Source organism: Meleagris gallopavo, chromosome 22 (genome assembly GCF_000146605.3).
Source record: "Meleagris gallopavo isolate NT-WF06-2002-E0010 breed Aviagen turkey brand Nicholas breeding stock chromosome 22, Turkey_5.1, whole genome shotgun sequence".
NCBI classification, from domain to species: Eukaryota; Metazoa; Chordata; class Aves; order Galliformes; family Phasianidae; genus Meleagris; species Meleagris gallopavo.
In genome coordinates, this window is record NC_015032.2 from 8989023 (window position 1) to 9008924 (window position 19902).

A 19902-nucleotide genomic window follows, 5' to 3' on the forward strand; every position below is an offset into this window, starting at 1 on the left:
AGCCAGCTGATTGCCAGTTACTGTGTGCTCACACATAGCAAGGCTTTTATTTGTAATAAAATATTTAGAGTGGAAAAACACCCCAGAATTTAATAAAAGAAACAGTCTCAGATTGCCAGTGACTTGTGGCGCATCTATTCAGATGCTCGGAATTCCCTGTGTAAATAAAGCTAGGCTTTCAAGTTCTGCCAATTAAATAAATGTCTGTTTTAACTCCATTTTGTATTAAAACAGTGATCAATTTTACTTATACAAAAGGAATGTGAGGTCCTGGATTGTAAATAGGCTCCATTTGTGGGTGTATTTTCACACAGTTACTTTCCCTAAATAGCTGACTGTTCACAAGGGGGAGGGGGGGAACACGTCCAATTTACATATCTGTGCACAACAACTGCATAAATAAGAGCTTCAAGGCAAAATGTGCTTATAAAATTGCATTTACACACTTAGAAGTATTGGCCATCCCCATAGAAATAGAGATAAAACAAAAAACAGATTTTTAGAATAAGCTTTCCTAAAAATTACCCCGAAAGCTTACAGAGTTGAACAAAAAGCAATCGTTTTTCTAGAGACTTTCTTTTATCCATTTTGAGCAGTGAAAATCCCAAGAATAGAATTCTGGATGGTCCATCAACTATAATCTCAACAGAGCATCCTTTGTGAAAAACTTGGAGTTAAGAAACAGTGTTTAATGCACTACAGATGGCTGATAGAGCAGAGAGGGAAGTTAAAGCAGCCCTTCCACTCTGCTGCTGCCCAGGTGGGTTTTCCTGCTCTCCATACTCAGGGAATCATTCTTCCCTGACCTGGAAAGAGCCCATCTTACTCCTTCCATCTGTTTTCATCAGTGAAAGCTCTCTGTAGTTTTCTCCAGCTCAGTTAAAGCAGTAATACAAGATGAAAATAAAGGCTCAATTCCACAGCCAGTTACACCCAACTCCTCTGCATTGTTGCTCATGCAACTGGGCAGCTGCAGCCTGATTGCAGACAGCTGATGTTGTTCAAACAGCCAAATGATAACCATGCAAAAATTAAGTAGTGCTGTTGCAGTCACCTCAGCTTCCTGAAATGCATCATCACACACTCACCTGAGCACTCGTGCTGATGTGAGTAGGCACATTATACAAAATTAAAGCAGTTGAAGCTGCTACACCCATAGCAGCCCTTTGTTCTTTCTTAAGCATACTCTGGATAGCACCAGTCTTGCACCAGAACATACTAACTTTGTTAAGTTCAGCTGGGGAGAGAAACAATGCAGACAGGGCTGCAGTGCTTCATTTAAATGGGAGATTAGATTTGCATCCTGTCTTTGAAGCCTGGCATAGCCCAGCAGAGAAGATCTGACCATTCAGCCCACACCAAACCCAAAGGGATGGCAGAGCCTGCCACACTGATCTACTACTGTGCACACATTTCCACTGTGAAGTAAATAACAGAGATCAGGGGTTCACTGTGACATCCTGTGGCTAACACCCTGCTGGCATGTGCATGAGAAGTGTTAATTGAGTGGCAAGTACATGTAAGCAAGAAGCATGGCTTGACGCTCATGGAGCTGAAGGGCACACAGCCAGACCCAACACATCCGTCCTGTTCTAACCCAGTGCACACAAGACAAACTGTTGCAAGCCTCAGCTGCCACACTAGAGCACCTTAGTGTGGTTTTGTTAGGGAACCCAGAACTTTTGCCAACCTTTGCAAAAGGATTGCACAGGTGCACCTTCAGATTTGCTTAGCAATGGTTTCGAAACAGAAAAAACTATGGCTTTGGTGTGGCTTAAGGCTTAGCTTCTGCTGGATGTTTGGGAAGGGGAACTCAGCCAGAAAGAGAATATTCCCAGCTTGTCTCCAAGACAGGAAGAATGGAAGCAAAATGACAAAACAGAAAACCTTCAGGGCACTTAACTGAACCTTGAAAAAACAAAATTAAACTCTGGTGATCAAAATGCAGATCAGCCCTGACAGCACAACAACAGGCATGTTGAAGAGCAAAGGTTTGCTCTTGCTGCCAGCCACCCGTGCAAAACACTGAGAATCTACAGCAGGAATTAACAAGCATGTCATGTCACAGAAAATCTTTGTATTGATTTTAGTTATTCTTACAAGAAACCAGAGCCTACTTCAGGAGGACATATGTTCCTTATGCCTTATGAAAAGGCCCCACAGCTGGCAATGCACCCCATCATAGGTAGGTGCCCATGTAAGATACCAAAGCTTGCTATCTTCTCAGATGTGAGAGAGCATGTGATCATGACACAGATGCCTCTAGATTTGGGTGGCATCTACAAGAAGTCAGCATTACAAACCCTTTTATATACCTGGCAAGGTGTCTATTATTCCCTTTACCTTTTTTTCTCACCAGCAGTGCAGTCCTCATGGTCATGCAGGACACTGCAGTGGGAAAAGGCTGCTGCCTGTACTCAGACTTACTCAGGGATGCCTAAATCTCTCTAGATAAGAATCTGAAGCCTTGCTAGTTTGACATCTTGCTCTGAAAAGCAATATATAGCAGGATGCAATTACCCACAAAAGTCTCTATACTTCTTGTCCTATGAATTCTAGTAACTGGAGCAGAAAACAGTAAAAGCAAAGCATTTTGTAACTGCTTGCTAAATAAAGGAACTGAACAGAGCCTCTTTACTCAGAAGAGACTGCTGTAAAGCAATGCATGAGCACTCAGTGCCAAATGGCACTGAGGGCTGTGAAGGTGAACTGGGGAATCATCAGCAAGTATCCATCCCTCAACTCTGTGTGAGCTACAAATAAGCAAACTGGTTGACAAGAACATAGTTAATTCTGCTTAACACTAACAAAATGAGAGAACTTCCTCTAAGAAAGACAAGGAGACATCACCCATTACACTGATCAAAAGCAGGCCCTCTTCTTCAAAGAAAGCCTACAAACCACTCAGCATGCCAGCGCTGCATCGCAGCCATTGTGCTGCAGACCTCCAGCACTACAAATATCAAGAGCAGTGTACAACTTCCTATATGGGAATTTCTCTCCAGTAACAGAAAAACAAGGCTCGGTTGTGATGTACAGATTAGAGAGATCTCAAGATGTTCTTAAGAATTGTTTTCCTGCTTTTCCCTCCTCTCTTCTCCCCTGTGGTTTCCTTTCTCTCCTTGTTCTGACGACTGTTTTCTTCTAACTCTGGTGTGTCTGAATGGCAGCAGCGTATGAACACAAGTCTGAAAGGCCATTTATTCATGTGGAAGTATCACCAAAATACATAGCACTTATTAGTTTGAAAGCCATGTTGGTCAGATGGAAAGATATTTAGAGTCAATTAAAGTTGCACAACCTCAGACACTTCAGCCAACATGAACTACACTGTGCTTGCTGTCTGTATTGACTCTAAATTAATCTGTTGCTCTTCCCTCCTTGGCTCCATGTAATGAAGAATCAACCTCTGTTTTAAATGCATCCGTTGATTAAATTGGAATAATTCTAAAGGATTACAAAGTGTTGACCTCAGCCTTAAAGGTGGCAGCCCCTTTCCTACTGATGGGATTTCTGGCTCATTATCATAGTGCTAATTTACATAGCTTTCATCACATCGTTCCTGATGCCTTGTCAATTTGCTGGATGCAGAAGCAGGCTGATACCTCAGCTTTATCTTATCGCTTGCCTGGAGCTACCAGCAGTGCTTCTAATTACAGAGGAACTGTCACAAAGCAAACTTTGTTTTTAGGGCAGAACTCTTAAAAGTATGATCCACGCACACAGGGATGCCAGATGTAACCCACGATCCCAGGTCCAAGGTCCTCCTATATACTGTAGTGCTCCTGGCACTTTATGCATTAGCTAGGAAGATAATGGCAATGACTGCTCAGAAGCTAGACAATTAATTACAGCCCCATACTTACTAAGTCTTCCCATTATGCCCTTCAAAATCCATTGCTTTCAATTAAATAACACTGAAAATTTTATGACTCAAAAATACTATTAAGCTTCACTCTCTAAATTAAGGACAGCAATTTCTACGAAATGTGTTTCTTCATCATGGGTGATGCTGACTTTTATTTTGTAAGCATTTTATTCAATAAACATTTCAATTTAATTCAAAGAATTCACTTTTGAGATCTGAACTCTGAAGCTACAAAGTCCCTGTTTTTACAGAGAAATCTGTTTTCAGCGCATCTTGGTTTTGTTATCTTTCCTGCAAAAGCTTCATAAATCACCCTTAATTTGCAAAGAAGGAATGGTGTAGTTCCAGCAAAACTAACTCTACACAAAATAGCATGTTTCATACCTTCTGTAAAATTAATAGAGAATGGATTATACTAAAATAAGCAGAAATTAAGTATTTTCAGGTAATTTAGGAAATTAAGTAATTTTCAGGTAATTGATCAAAACTGGATAACAAAGTAAGAAATAACAGTACAGCCAGGCACAGACAAAGACACGTTACAGACACTAAGCTATTCTGATGAGAACAGTGGGTTTTTATGATATATGTGTTTCACGTGGAAATCACAATTATCAGAAACGTCTTGTTAAAAGGAGGCACAGCTCGGGTGACAATTTCCTTCCCAGAATTCAAACTTCTTTCCTTCAGCCTTTTCCAGGCACAGCGCAGAGAACAATAGAGAATACTGGTGAAGGAGAAATGCAGAGCTGTAAAGAAATGAGGGAGGTGACTCGAAAGGCAGCTTTTCCCTGCAAAGTTTCACATGCTGCCCCGGCATAAAACAGCACTGGCCAACAACCCAACCAACATCTCAATGGAATGATTTCAGAGAACTCTCGATTAAAACATAGTCCATGCCTAAATACTTCCCCAGAAATCATTAATTAATTCCAGCCTAAACCAGAATTAAATGCTATTTGACATGATAAATAAGTTATGATGGCAATATGGACATTGCCTAGGAATGTTATCACACCCTATGCCATGATTTCTATGCTCCATTGTTTCTTTTTCTTGCCCTTTGATAAACACAGCTATGAAGTCCTTGCTTTTGGGTTACAGTACATGCTAAGATGGTTACTGCAGTTTGGTGACAAGAGGAGAGAACATGCATCCCTTCTCTAGCAGAAGGAAGTTGCTCTCCTGGTGTGCCAGCCTCTTCCCAGACCAGTTGGGGATGAGCAGCACTGGCTCCATGTGGTCAGTCCAAGGGTGGTTCTGAGACAGCAGGGACACTTTACTTCCTATCTCTTTTACCTCACATCACTTCAAGGTACACTCTAGCTTTAAAGCCTGGCAGGATCCATATGCTCTCTTCTCTGTCCTCTGGTGTCTCTGCATTCTTTGCTTTTGGATCCTTACATTTCATGGTGAATGCTCACCTTTTGCTTCTTTCTCAGGAAGTCACGTGCAATGGGAGCTCCTCGTCACTAAGACACCACAGAACATGGCTTCAATGTCAGACCACCAATACAACTTACAACTGTTTAAAAAGTATTTAGATTTTGTAGAAACCAAGTTATCCACAGCTTATATCATGCCTTGTGTTTTCTGTTTTAACAAGTACATAAATATGTATACATTGTGACTTCCTCTAACATCTCTTCAGTTAACCAAGACTTTTGTTTGGGTAGAGAATTACACAGGAAGCACCAAGGGATTTTTTCCCTCATTTGCTTCTTCTGAGAGTCCTGCTTATTCTTACCCTTTGTGTTCCTTGTGTATTGTTTCTAGAGACTTGAGCTTCTAAATCAGTATGAGCGGCCCCAAAAGAAGGGAATTACTCCCTGCCAGAATAGACAGGATTGTTTAGTGAAAAATACCCTGGCATTGATTAGAACATCATTATCTTTCAGCATCGAGGGTTAATTTTTATTGTTCTCCAATCAAAGCAGACAAAAAAGTCTGTTTACAGTGTTGTTAAACACTGAACTACAAACTAGCAGTGCTTCAATTTAAATCCCAGCAGTAACTGTTGCCAGCTATTCTCTGACATAACCCGCATGAAGTCACTTCTCCATTTGAGTTTCCTCATTTGTAAAATGGAAGTATCATAATTTATCTGTGCATCCTCACTGTGACAACATAAATGCTGCATGGATTCGGACAAATTGTACCTACCTTGTCTCTTACGGTGTCAAGCAGGTGCTCCAAGAACAAGTACAGGAAGGAACACAAGAACAAGCCCTTATCCCGATTCTTACCGACTTGAACACAAGCATGACAGTGACCACCTGTGAAATTGGGTACTGGTGTATGAGGTCAACAACTGAAAAAGGAAACTCACTATGAAATGCAGGCCACAGATAATTAACAAATCAAACTGCAGACAAGCAGCAGAGCTAGAATTAGTCTCCAGCCATTCTAACCACAGAGCTTTCCAGTCCCCAGGTAGCAGTTTGTTTTCAATTACTTATGTTCTTAAAGAAGTGTTTTAAGATACAGATTTTGGAGAAGGTATAAATAAAAGATCCTCTACTTTTCATTTTTTCTGGCACAGAAGAAACCCAGTTAGAGTACATGAAAACAAAGGCCCAAGAAGAACAGAAAACATCTTAGCAATGGATAAAAGATCAGCATTTAGCTGCTGGGCAGGGATCAGTAAACGTGCTCCCCGGTAACAGAAGAGAACCAAATCAAAGACAACTCAGAGCTAACATAACCTCACAAATGAACACCAAAATACATCTTCTAATAAAGGATTTTCTACTTGTTACAGTCACCATGGATCTTTGATGGCACAGCTTATCAAAGCCAATGCCTTTCTGAAAGCTGTTTGATCACAATGTGGAAGTCAGCCTGTTCTAAACCATTCCATAACCAGGAAAAGATTAAATTCATTAGCATACATCTTACAATACACCACAGAAACATCTAAAAATATGATCACAGACTAAATCTGCAAAAGGGTCATCCTCAAATTCTTCTTTCTTAATACCCAGCTCACCAAGAATAATTTTAAGCCAAACTTGAATCTTTTTTTTTTTTTTCCTATTTTAATAGCCTCAGGATGTAAAGCAAAGCTCTTAGAGAGAAAATAATGTAAAATGATATGGCTGAACTGCCAGGCAATAGAAGCTACCTACTTAAGCCATAAAGGGAAATATTGCTTTCCTTAAGGGGAACTTTCATTGCTGATGATCACCCAGCATTCAAGAGCACAGCTCCCAGAAAAGTGCCTCTCCACCACACCACCTCCTTTTGAGCAAACACACCATTTGCTGACACTCTCCAACTTCAGCAGTAAAGGAATAAGAGAGGAACAATACTTTCTAATGGTTTTTCTATAAAGAAATTTTGTGCTAAAAGATTAGAAAAAAACGTATTCCCATTAGTGATGTGTAGCCATCCACTGTGTCGGGCACTGAATAAATGGGCAGAAGACACCCTCTTGTAAGGGGCTCATTACAGTGACCTTTTTCCACGGCAATGTTTATGCCAGGTAACACCAGAGAGACGCATGAGGATACAATTAAATGCCCAGAGTCGCCAGATAAAACTTCTATTACTGTAGAATCTCTTTCCCTATTTTAAATATGTTCCAGAGACAATTCTGTGACAAGTTATTCTTTCTGCTTCCTAAAGCATAAAAAGTTATGTTTTTGACAGTTTTCGTAAGACATGCACTCACAACTGGCTCTTGTAAATCATCTTTTAGATTGCTTCTGAACTGGCTACGTAAATAGAAAAGCAGAAATATTTTCTGCAAGAAACCCAAATCTCTACCCACAATGTACACCAGGAATGACAAGCCTCTCTGAGATTTACAGCTTCTCTGCGTAAAGCAGATGCTCTTAAAATCCCTGAATCCACATAACCCCTGGGCTCTTATTGATACCATCAATGTACTGGCTGCTAACAGCACAAACCAAATACTCTTTACTCCAGGAGGCGTACCAGTGGCAGGATGTCATAGCATTGAACTGCATTTGCATTGCTGCACCGTAAAGACGAAAGAAATACCTTATCTATGATCTTGGCAGAGAACGCAAGAGATAAAAGCAGGTATCTTTACTCTGAGGTAGTATCAGCTACTGGAATGACTCTGCACATTATACTGACTCTTGGGGAATTATTTCAGTTCCATTAAAAAAAAAAAAGAAAGAAAAATAAATAGTTACATATTTTGAGTCTTCCATCAGCAGTACTCAAGGCAATTTATATAAACAGCAATCATTTTCTTACAGATTCTGACTTCTGCAACAAAGGGGCTTTATGGCAGAAATAATAATATTGATAATAATAATAAGCACAATTGCTCTGTGGTATAGAATGTTAAACCAGTTTGCTAAAATGAACAGTTAAGTCATCATAGAGATCTGCACAGACCTTTTTAGCTTGACAATTCCACAACATAATAGAGGACTAAAAGCAGTATCTTTCTAGCATATTATTTCCGTATTTGTCCCTGTGCAAGAAAACACGTGAAAATATTTTCTATTTTAAGAACTCAGAAGCTCTACTCTGAATTGCATAACATTTTATTCATTGACACAGCACAGAATCATCAGCTCATTTACTCTGCAACTTCTGCTATTGCTCTTTCATGGCTGTTCACAACAGTTGTAGTTTTCAACCTGTTGCAAATCCACACTAAGTCTGTGATGTGAAAAGCTAAGGTCCTGCTCTCCAGCAGGGAAATCTAGCTGCAGTGCCACATGCTGCAATCCAAATATTCTGCTACACATGAGATCATGCATCCATCCAAGAAAACAAAGGTCTTCTGCTCCTTAATAAATTGGGCAAAACTTGATGTAACATTTATTATGAAGTCAGCTGCAAATGTCTGTATGAATTCTGTTCATCACAGAAAAGCCTCATCACTGGCCTCACAACTTCCTGTTGCTAACATTTCCCTTGAAGCTAATCATAATAGATGTTATTATTTCACAAAAGTAAAAAAGCTGAAGGATAGTATTCAACAGAGACATTTCCCTTCCAACAGAAATGGAAGGCAACGAACAGACACTTCAGCATTTTCCTTCATATCATTTCCAGAATGCAGTGGAAGTAGCTGCAGTCATTATCAGAAAGCTCTGCTCAGAAGAAAATGAATGATGGAAAGATAACCTGCACGTTTGCCACCAGCAGCAACTTTACAATAAGATTTCTAAATAATACAAACCTACCCAGATCTACCCTGGTAATGCCAGAAGGAAAGCAGGCCCGAGTGAAGGCTGAACAGCCACGCTTTCAACAAGCAGGTATAGGGCACTTCCTCAGGAAGGAAAAGCGGTACCAGACTGCAATTAGGGCCTGATGACCAAAAACTGCCACCAGACTTGACCCTCAAGATGAAGCCTGTGGTCAGCATTAGTTTTGACTGTGTAACGTTCTGTTCAGATTGTGTAATGTTCTTTACTCCTGAAGTTCATACCTCTAAGCTTCATGTTGTAAATGTAACTACAGAAATGCAGCAACATCACAATGAAGCCAAATGAGAGAGTTTAAGCCATTTCCAGTCACATTTTGCAACTGAGAAAAGTTCAGAGGTTTTTTCTAGAAGCCACTCGTGCTGTAACTTTAAGGTACTTGGGGTCTACAATGGTTTAGTTAAATTAAGAAGTCTTTCACCAAACCGAAATTGCAGTTTCAGTGCTTGGGTTGCTAAGGAAGTTATGAGTAATGATTTGCAAGTGTTTAGTTTTACTGATGCACTGACCTGACTCTGGCAAATGGTGAACAGTTGGCAGGAAAGAACACAGTTGCACTGAGCCCATAAACAGGGAGGTTACGATAACCCAGCGGAAGTGATCACTCATATCTAGATTGCAAGGTACAGTGAAGAAGTATTAGATTTTTTAGATGTGGAAGAGAAGGACAGTATTTTGACCTTGTTGATTTAAAGTCATTTAGTTAAGCAGGTGCAGGCCTCTATGCAGATGCTTTGATTTTTATAGAAGCCTCTTGTGTCAGGGCAGTTTTAAACTGGTCCCAGCTGATGGAAGCTGAACTGCAAACAGCCACCGCCACAAAGGGGTTTGCAGAAGAGAAGTGATTTGTGTTAAAATCGCTTCTCAGGTTACAGGAGCACATCTGTTAGAGTAAACAAGGACTGTGCATAAAGAGAGAGCAGCAGTCAGCAGTCAGTCTGGGACGCTGAGAGGAAACGCATCAGGGAAGAACTGAATGCTTTTTTATACAGGGCTGTATGAAATTAAAGAGACTCACAGTCCAGCTCTATCCACCCTTTCAATTTCTGCTTTAAGTTACAACGAGAACACCAAGGAGAATGAGCCTTTGTCGGGCTGACATTTCTATGACATTGCTATGAGTTCCTTCAGTTCACGATACAGCTCAGGCCCTGGTTCAGAGCTGGAACTAACCAGCTCCCATGTGCTGATTGCTACGATGCTGTCTCCTCAGGAGGTCTGATTCTCAAAGGTTCCATTTATGGGATAAAACCTGGAAAGGCATTCAAAATAGCATATGCAATTCTAATGCTCAGGTATCAAGCGTGACACAAATGTCACATAGCAACACAGAGATGGATCCCAGCCCTTGCTCTCTCATAGCAACCATTACAATTGATGCTACCTGCAAACCCTTTCACAACAAACTCAGCTGTCTCTTCGTTGTTCCACAGCTCTTTTGTTATTCACTAAGGACAATGTATGCAGATGGTGGAAAAGAACATTGTTCTCTTTTTAACCTCAAGGACTCATGCAGTTTTTGAAGCTTGCACTCCTGATCTCTAGCATTCCCAGGATTTGAGGGGTTTAACTAATAAAATAAAGCACCAAGAATGCCTAGTTGGGCTTCGGCTATTTATCTGGGAGCATGTCTAAACTGAGGTCTCATCAGTATGCCTGGTATCTGAGCAGTGTCCTTCCCTGACCCAGAGGAAGGACGACACAATCTGACTGCAACACCAGGATTCCTGAGAGCCCACGCAGTTGTTGCCACATCAAACGTGCAGTGAGAGCTGCCTTCCCCAGTGCTCCCTTCTGTATGTTCCCACTGAGGGGAAACACAGAGCTGCAAGGCACTCTCACAAAGAAAACTCAGCTCTGTTACCAAAGTGTCACATAGCAACATAAGCCGTCACTGACCCAGAAGCATCAATTTTACATCGCTGTGACTCCAAGAGATGGAGTTAAGTCTCCCTGCAAGCAATACTCCTTGCAGTGTTTCTGTACACAACTGATGGCTTGTGTTCGTCTTTATGTCTAAAGTCTTACCATCAACATGCTTACATCTTCAGTACATACAAAAAAAAGCCACAGTACATCTGACTACTAGATGCAAGCAGCATTAATAGTGCTCAGTAGCTGAAAGTATTGTACATGCTATTTAAGTTTTGTTATAAATAAATAAGCATGTGATCAGCACAGGTGTCTCTAGAAAAATCAATTCTGTTTTCAAGAATTGAGTTATAAGTTGTTCTGATAATAAAACTGGGACATACAAAATAATCGAGGGCTTTTTATCATAATATACTAACAATGACAGCATGTTAGTCAAATGCTCCCAAGCATCTCAGTTATTGCAGCACAGGGAGTGTGAGAGAGCCCTGAAGACAGTATGAAATGTTACATGCAACCAACACAAGAATACAGAACGGGAATGATTAAGGTCTTTGTGTTCCTAAGGAAACCAGCCACCTCTCACCCCCTTCCTTTCATTAACATCTCCCAGAGAAATGTCAGCTCCGAGTTCTTCCCAAAGCATTCGGTAACACTCGAATCTTGGAAACATGCCTGGAAAGTTGAATTCATTTCTGATGTGCGGGGTCTCCTTCCCCCAGAGATTTTAGATTTGCTTGTACATACAATGCCCTTGCACTGTTAGTATATGGTACTGGGAGAGAATCAGAGAAATTTTATCACCTCTCTTCCACAGCAGGCAGGAAGCAAAGTTCCTGTGACCCAGAAGGATGGCGTAACAGCCAGCCACTTTAGGTTTCCCCTTAACACAGTAATTCACTGTCCTGGACAGAGACCAAGAGCTTGCATTGCACTGCTTGCTTCTCACATTCTGCTGTCCTAGTTACCACATGAGCATTACCATGTGCTAGTACTGTGCATCAGCTACCTGTGGCAATAACTCCAATTCTGCAAAACAAATACTGTGATTCAGAATTAAACAATGGCCTAAACAGATATAGAAACAAGTTGCAAAGCCAAACTGACCTTAAGAGCTGTGGCTCCCTGACAGCAACACATCTGCACAGTGAGCAGAAGAAACATTGGTTCATCTTCATGTCAGAACCCACTCCTTTCAGAGTCAGCCTACTGGAACTTTCTGAAATATTATACCTTAACATATAAGATCTATCTGAATTTCAGGGTCTGAATTGCAAAATATGAATTTCAGCCAGCTCTGTACATCAGATACTTACTCTGATTTATAGCAGCATGCCAGATTACTTCTGAGAACTGCTGAGATGCACAAATTTCCCCAAACATGGGATTCTCTATTTCATCCATCCAACTTGAAAAGAGATACAATCTATATTGCCCAGGTAAGAAATCCTACTCATTTTACCATCTTTTAAGAAAACAAAAACATACAGAAGTAGCACCCCTAAGACCAATGCATCCAAAGCTGTACGTTGTTAGTGCACTTAAAAAGAAATTTCTATTGATTTATAACTGTAATCTGGGGCCCTATCAAGAGCTTTGCTTTGTATTGCTGCTACTAATGACTGAGATCCTTGTAATAAGCAAATGCAGCTGCCCTTGACAATGGGAAAGTCTCTGGGGAAGAGATGAGGATTGCATAATGAAATTAATGAGGTTAGTGTATAATGAAACTTCAATTCTGTAAAACAAGCATTGGAGGACACTGTTTTGTAGAGGATCCGCATGAAAGCACATTTGCTCTCTTTCTCATCTCAGGAAATGCTACAGAATGCTTTCATAATTAAGAAACATTGTCAGGCATTAAGGCAAACGTTTCACAAGAAAATATATTTCTTATATATTATGAAGCCAGTACAACTGGCTGAAAGTAAAACTGCCGGAACTATTTTCTGAGATGCAAGCTCTGTTTCCATGGTAAGGAAAATATTGAAAGTAAGTCAGTATTTACAATAACCTGTATGTTTTATTCTTTATTCTCTTATAGTACTAGCAGAGAAAAACAACAGCATAGAAACAAGACTTTATGACAGCAGTTTCTAAAACAAAACTAACTTTCATTTGCTGCAGCCAGCTTCATGCATCTAATTTTTAACATCCTGAGCATGCATTTGTTCAGTGACATTGCTGCTACCACATTGCTTACTCTGAAAATCATGCAGCTACTTACCTAATCTTGGGGCTGGTTTTTTTTTTTTCCCCTTTTCTTTTTCCCTTTTTATATGGAATACCTCGTGTGATTGTGCTTCTAGCGAGCTGGGTTCACACCTGTTCCACCCTGCCTCATGAACAGCAGGCTCTATTTCTTCAGTGATCATAGTGTAGGCAGACTCTCATCTAGATATCTCCAAACTACATGCTGTCATGTTTTGGGGCTCTTTTCTTCATTGGTTTGTTTTCCTTGTTGCTCATGAGGAGGATAAATTGTGGCTTATCCTTTAAGCAAAACGGAAGGGAATGTTGTATAGGACAGGACAGAATGATGAGGGCTGTGGTGAGATGCAGGACCCTCTGCCCAGGGCAGATATCCTACTACTTTATCCAATACCACTTAGTTTCTTACTTTGCTGGTCTTTTCTGTCCAGAAGGCTTTCTGGCTTACAAGGACCCAAGTATTTTTGTTGAGCTATGGTAGGTTCCTTAAGTCACTCATATAGATATGCATATGTTGAATAGTTTTTTGTTGTCATTTGCAGATGTTAAGTTTTGTTTTATAGAAGGGGCTTCTGAGTAACAAACCTACTGTTACTAACATAGAATTGACCTCATAATCCATTCATAAATATGACACCTTTGAGGAAGACAAGATGCTCATGTCAATTTATCATTTTCTTTGTTCACATTGTGCCTTATGAAAGCTCCCATTGTTAATGTTCTCTTTAGGTTCACTAAAGCCCATCTCAGCTCATGGGCAATCACTTCCAGATGAAATCAGAGAAGCCCAGAGATCCGCAAAATGAATCAGCTCATCCTATTTTGCACATAACCACATATTTGCACACACAGAACCGTTCAACCCAACTACCCATTAAACATTAGACTTTTCTTCTGTTTAATTAGGGGGAAAAAATTAAACAACAACAGGAGTTAAAAATGATCAAGGTTGCCTAAGGAAACTTAAGTTAACTGCATTGCCTCAGTAAGGATTACAATTCCATGGGTACCGCAATTACAATTTTCCATCTGAAACTGATGATTTTCCTATAAAACTGCTGGCACTTACACCTGAGAAGTGCACGCTTTTCTTGATGACACCACACTGTTGTGGTAGCCAAGAGAATTTGTTTTGTATCACAACATTCAGCTGACCACAGGTGCATTAAGCAAGAACCACAAGTGTTCTGTGATGTTTTATAGCATCATTTGTCGAACATTTTACTTTGATCTCTCCATTCCTCTAGAAATATAAACTCTTCTGTAATTTGGTTATTTACTGTTTCAGAAGCAAGGTAGTTTTAATTCTCACCTGAGGCAAGACACATGTACAGAAATAAAAGATACAAGCTAATACACATCCTGATGCTGTAGAGCTGTTAATCATAATTACAGTGGGAAGAGATGAATAAGTATATCAGGGACTTAGGGGTGGTAAAGAAAAGAATAATATTCATAAAAATAATCATATATAAGAAAAAATATTTTGAACGTTGGTCATCAAGTTAAGTTTTGCTCATTCTAGCAATATTTATTTTTTCTCCTTCACTTGGCAAATGCTTAAGGGTCTTTGTGAAAATAGTAGTGTGGATCACGAACAAATACTTTCAAAACCAGCGCTGCTGTAGACAGTGATGGTTCAAGTAGGCTGCCACTGCCTGCATTTGCACTGCTGCAACAGAAGGCCTCTGCCCCAGAAAGTGTCCATCAGTCTCAACAGAACCATAAGGACGTGAAACAAGTAAGATACCAACAAAAACATCATCTGATTGGGGATATAATTTTCAGACACACCTGGAACATTACTGATTGGAAGTAGAAAATTACTAGCTACCTGACTTGCTAAGTTCTACACAAATCCCACAATTAGCGCTATGTGTTTGCTTCCCAGTCTGATGCAAACAGCCACAAGTTCAAGCTTCACGATGCTGCAGAGGTTAATTTTTAGGCTTGGCTAGAATTACAGTGTTTTGTGGAATTTAACACCTCAGGAGAAGATGAGACTCTAGTGATGCCTGTTAAACCCAAGGCAGATGTTCAGCCTTTAATGCATCACAGCCCTAAGCACATTAGCAGGGAACAGCGAGCCCAAAACTCTTCCAGTGAGTAACACCCATGCAGTCACTGCCTCATGCCTCAGCTCTCCTCACTGCAGCCACAATCATTTCTCTGAACCAAACAGGACAGGGAGCATTTCAGCTTTCACCTTATATTTTGAAAATCATTAGGCCTGGTTCTTTATGTCACTCCAATCTGCTCATGGGGTCTTCAAGCAACCCAGCAGAGTTGCAAGCATAGAAGCAAGGTCTGTTCTGCCTACTACGTGTACCTCAGTGAGCACAGACACACCTAGTAGCCATGGCAGCTTCTCATCTGCCCCAGATCAGATCAAATCTCTGCATAAAATACTATGAGCTAGCTCTTGCACTCCCAGAGGATAATTTTTACCTAGACAGTATAACCACTACAGATTATTCAATAGCATACTGGAAGAACTGATTTGAGCTCCTACAGTTCAGCTTCATCTGCAGAAATAAAATTACTTTCAAAGACGCCCAAGCAGTACAGCCAGATGCCTGCTGCAAGTCAACGTGGGGCTGCTCCTTTTGCTCTCATTACTGCTCACTTGAAAACAGAGTTTAGATCCCTGTAACCTGTAAACCACTGATCAGTGTCACCTGAATCTTCCTTTTTCCCCTGTCTCCTTCAAATTGCCACATTAATTCACTCTGTGTTTGATTTCCACAAGGGTCCAGTGCTGTTGGGGTTAAACAGTAAAGGGGTTAAACAGTAAAGTTATATGTTCTGGAGGTCACTTCTTTCCCTATTCTTTCCACTCGTGAGAACAGTTTTGGAACCACACCTCTAATTTAGGGTTAGCTCCCTAGGATACTCCAGCATTACAACTCTTCTATTTTTACTTCAGCCTATGATGCAGCATCAAATGAATGCATGTAGGTCTGAAGTGCTTGCACTCTGAAGCCAGTTCCACCCAGTCCTCTGTTTCAGTTAGGCACTGAGAACTCTGTTACAGGATAACAGAAAGGAGACGAAGTGAAGTTACGGAGCTGCCTGACGAGCAGCTCCCATGCACTACTACCAATCCCACATTCTCCACCCCCCGATGACCTGACGCAGAGCCCTCAGCAGCAGATCTGCAACACCAATGAAGCAACGCATATCTACAAGGACACTGGGATTTATCATGAGAGGTGACACCAGGAGAGGAGACTGCCAGACACTGCTCCGACACCACTACAGAGATGGCACTGCTCCCTGAATGCAGTCTGGCCAAGCTGTGAACGATGTCAAACACAGAGCTCCACAGGGGAGATCCTAGCACTTACCTGATAGGCACAAGGCCCAGAATTTCAGGCCTGTTTTCATCTGAATTGAATTACTGGCTGCAAGAAATAACAAAGAAAGACTTTCCCAAGCCAAGGTGTTATACAAAGCAGTTCCTAAGAAACCATATTTAACCCTTCAGGGTGAGGGGAATTAGGTCTGCCACAGTAATTAGTCACAGAAAACATGAAGGAAGGATGCAGGGAAGCCAATTCCAAGATTTCTGTAGTAAAAAAAAAAAAACTTCCAGCTGTCCAACAGCTAGGCAAGCAGCTCCTGAGAGGATTGCCCAGAAAAGCCTTGCACCATTAGGTGCTTTAAGCCAGAGGTTTCAGACCTGATAACCAGGAAGGTTATTTTCTTTCTGATTTTGAAGCATACGATTTCCTTTTGCAGGCAGAAATGGAGTACACTGAGGGACTCACCTGGAAATACTGGCTGTGTTGCTGCTGTACGGCAGCCCTGGGTGGTGACCTTTCTCCACTGCACATTAAGGAAGGCTAGTTCAGGCAAAAAAAAAAAAGCAAAAAACAGGTGGGCCATGAGCAAAACCCATTGGAGCAAACAAAGTTTTTCCTTCAGGTCCATTTCTTTTCTCTCATTTCCACTACTCCTCATGGCAGATATGAAAGCAGGAGAGCATCCCTTGTTCATTTCACCACTGGCTCACCTCCTTGATTGCTTCAATCCTGACTTACTCCCTTCCTAAAACCTCTGTCATTCCAGTCCTTCTAAGTATGTATCTGCCCTGCAGAGGGGGAATACTGAGACTCACTCAATACTAAAAGCAGGCTGTTTGGTTACACATGTTGTGCTGCATTTTTCTTCAACAATGCCATATGAAGATCCTTCTAAAGAAATTATGAAGTCTTCCTGACAACCCAGTTTGGTTCAATAAAAAAGAAATAGAGGAAAAAAAAAAAGGGGGGGTGAAAAGATTTTAACTAAAAATGATAAAATCCCAAGAGATTATAATAATCCCTATGTGTAATGAACAAAGCTACAGAGAGATTCTCTTGCATGGCTGGAGAAGAGCCCATGAAGTCCAGTCTCTTCTTTTGTTGCAGTAACTGCAAGATGACCTCCTCTTTTCAATAGCTCTCTGCTAAAGATCAAAGATGAGAAGGATCTGCCTTTGTCTCTTCCTCTTGGCTACTGGGCTACAAAGAATGTGTCTTATTGAATTCTGACAGCAACAGACAGCAGTCTAACCAAGTGCTGAACATCAACACAGATGAAATCAAAGCTATCTACAAAAGCAGCCTGCAGGACACAATGTGATTTAGAATTCAAAACACCTTTTTTGAACCTGGCCCTGGAAACATATGATTGATGCACAAATGATTATAGGAAGATACATGTAAGCAGGAAAATGGATGAGGGAAGATGTAGAAAGCTCCAAAATTTCTGTGGGTGGTATCTTATCTGTTTGATTTCATTTGATCCATTGGAATCAATGCAATCACAAGGAATGAAGTTGTCGTTTTGTTATGTAGCTCCTATGTTTTACAGTGCTACAATCACTCTCTTGGCATCTGTCAATGTTATCAATCACTACAGTGAATATGTAGCACCTACAGTGTGTTGGATGCAGAACAAGGCTGCAGGTATGAGAACATTATGTCTCTCAAGTGACTGTGCAAGAGAAAACAACACACCTGGGAGGTGAAATGTCACCTGGAGGTCAGAGTCACTCTGTTTTCATTCAAAACATGCTAACATCCTTCTCAGTGATGAGGTCTGTAGTTGACTGGCTGGACTCAGTCACCATTTCCCTTTAATATTAAATGCTAATAATGAAATTATATTAAGTTCAATAGTTGACAAAGCTTCTTCGGAAAGATTGCAAAGCCCAAATGACCATCTTTTTCACCAAAAAGGTGTAAGGCAAACCTGTGGCACCTCATCCCCAAAATATATCTATTTGCAAGGACTATACATTAAAAAGCTTTTTTTTTTTTTTTTCATGCTGTAATAAGGGTTAATTCTTTAGTTTTCTCTTTCTAGAATTAGCACAGAGATAAATCCAGTGAGCAGCAGAGATTCAGTTCCAAACTCCAGGGTCTTGCTAAGTTGTTGGCTTTTTAAAAAACCATTACGTCTGCAGACACAGCTTTAAACCTTGTAACTGCTGCAACTACAGAAGGTCTTTAAGATGCATGGAATACATGAGGATTTAAAAACGTCTCTGTTTTATTCCTGAGCTCGCTTTGATTCAGTGTCTGTAACAAGTAACTTAAGTGAAGGAAATGCAATTATTTTGAGCAGCTCTTCTCCGCAGTGGTCTCATCTGGGAGAACTTACTATCCGCTAGAACCATCTCCTGGAGATTTGCCCTCATTTTCTTCCTGTGAACTTGTATAAAACTGTCTCCACTCGGCTGCCTCTGAATAATGTGCAACAACAGATGAGCGACAGCGGGTGCCAGGGGAGCTCCAGCCGACAGCAGCTAAGTGAGCCCATTGCTGAGCTTAGCTTTCAAAAGCAGTCTGGGGGTATCAGAACAACGCAGATTTAGTGAAGTAAGATCCAGATTGCTTAAAAATGCATGTGCCACACAAACAAAGAACACCAGGCAGTTCACTCAGGATTGAAATAAGATCACCAAATCACATTCAACTCAGTTTTCCCAGCTAAAATCCCAGTCACTCCAGAACCCGTATCAGACATTGCAAAGTGAAACAATTCTTTTCTTGATTCCTTATATCCCATTCTTTCTCATTGTTCCTTCATACTTATGATACCTGTTGCCAGTTTTCTCTAATGTTTTTTTTTAGGCTTTTTAAATTTATTTTTTGAGAGGATTTAAGCTAAAGTGAATTCACTCTCTAAAAAATTAAGAAGTGGGAAATGCAACATATATTCCACTTGCACTTAGATATCAGGACTAGGCAGCCAACATGCAGCAGACCTGAATTCTTCAGACAGAGAAAAAAAAAAGGATTTTTCTGTCCTCCTAACAGCCCGGACTCCTCGTACCGATGCCAGCAGGACTGCCAGTGAGGATCATTCTGAGTAATCACTGAAGAGGAACACCTTTCTAAAGAGAACTGGACTAAGGTGCTTCATTTGGAAGATTTTAAAACATTTTGTATATTTTATACATACAGAAATTGATATAAAAATTCTAGGTGAAAATGAAGGATTCACAGCAGCCACCAAACTCAAACAGCACAGACATAAAAGACAATGTGCAACATGGTGTGATGCTGCTCAGTGATACAGAGTCCATCACACACCTTATTCCACCTCGGATACACTCTGCTAGCATGCACATGTGTGCCTTACTGAGTGCTCCACCAACAGACTGCTCCATCACTGCCCATCCTACATAAAGGACACTCAGTCATGCTAATGTGCAACATTCTCTCTCTCTCTCTCTCTCTCTCTCTCTCTCTCTCTCTCTCTCTC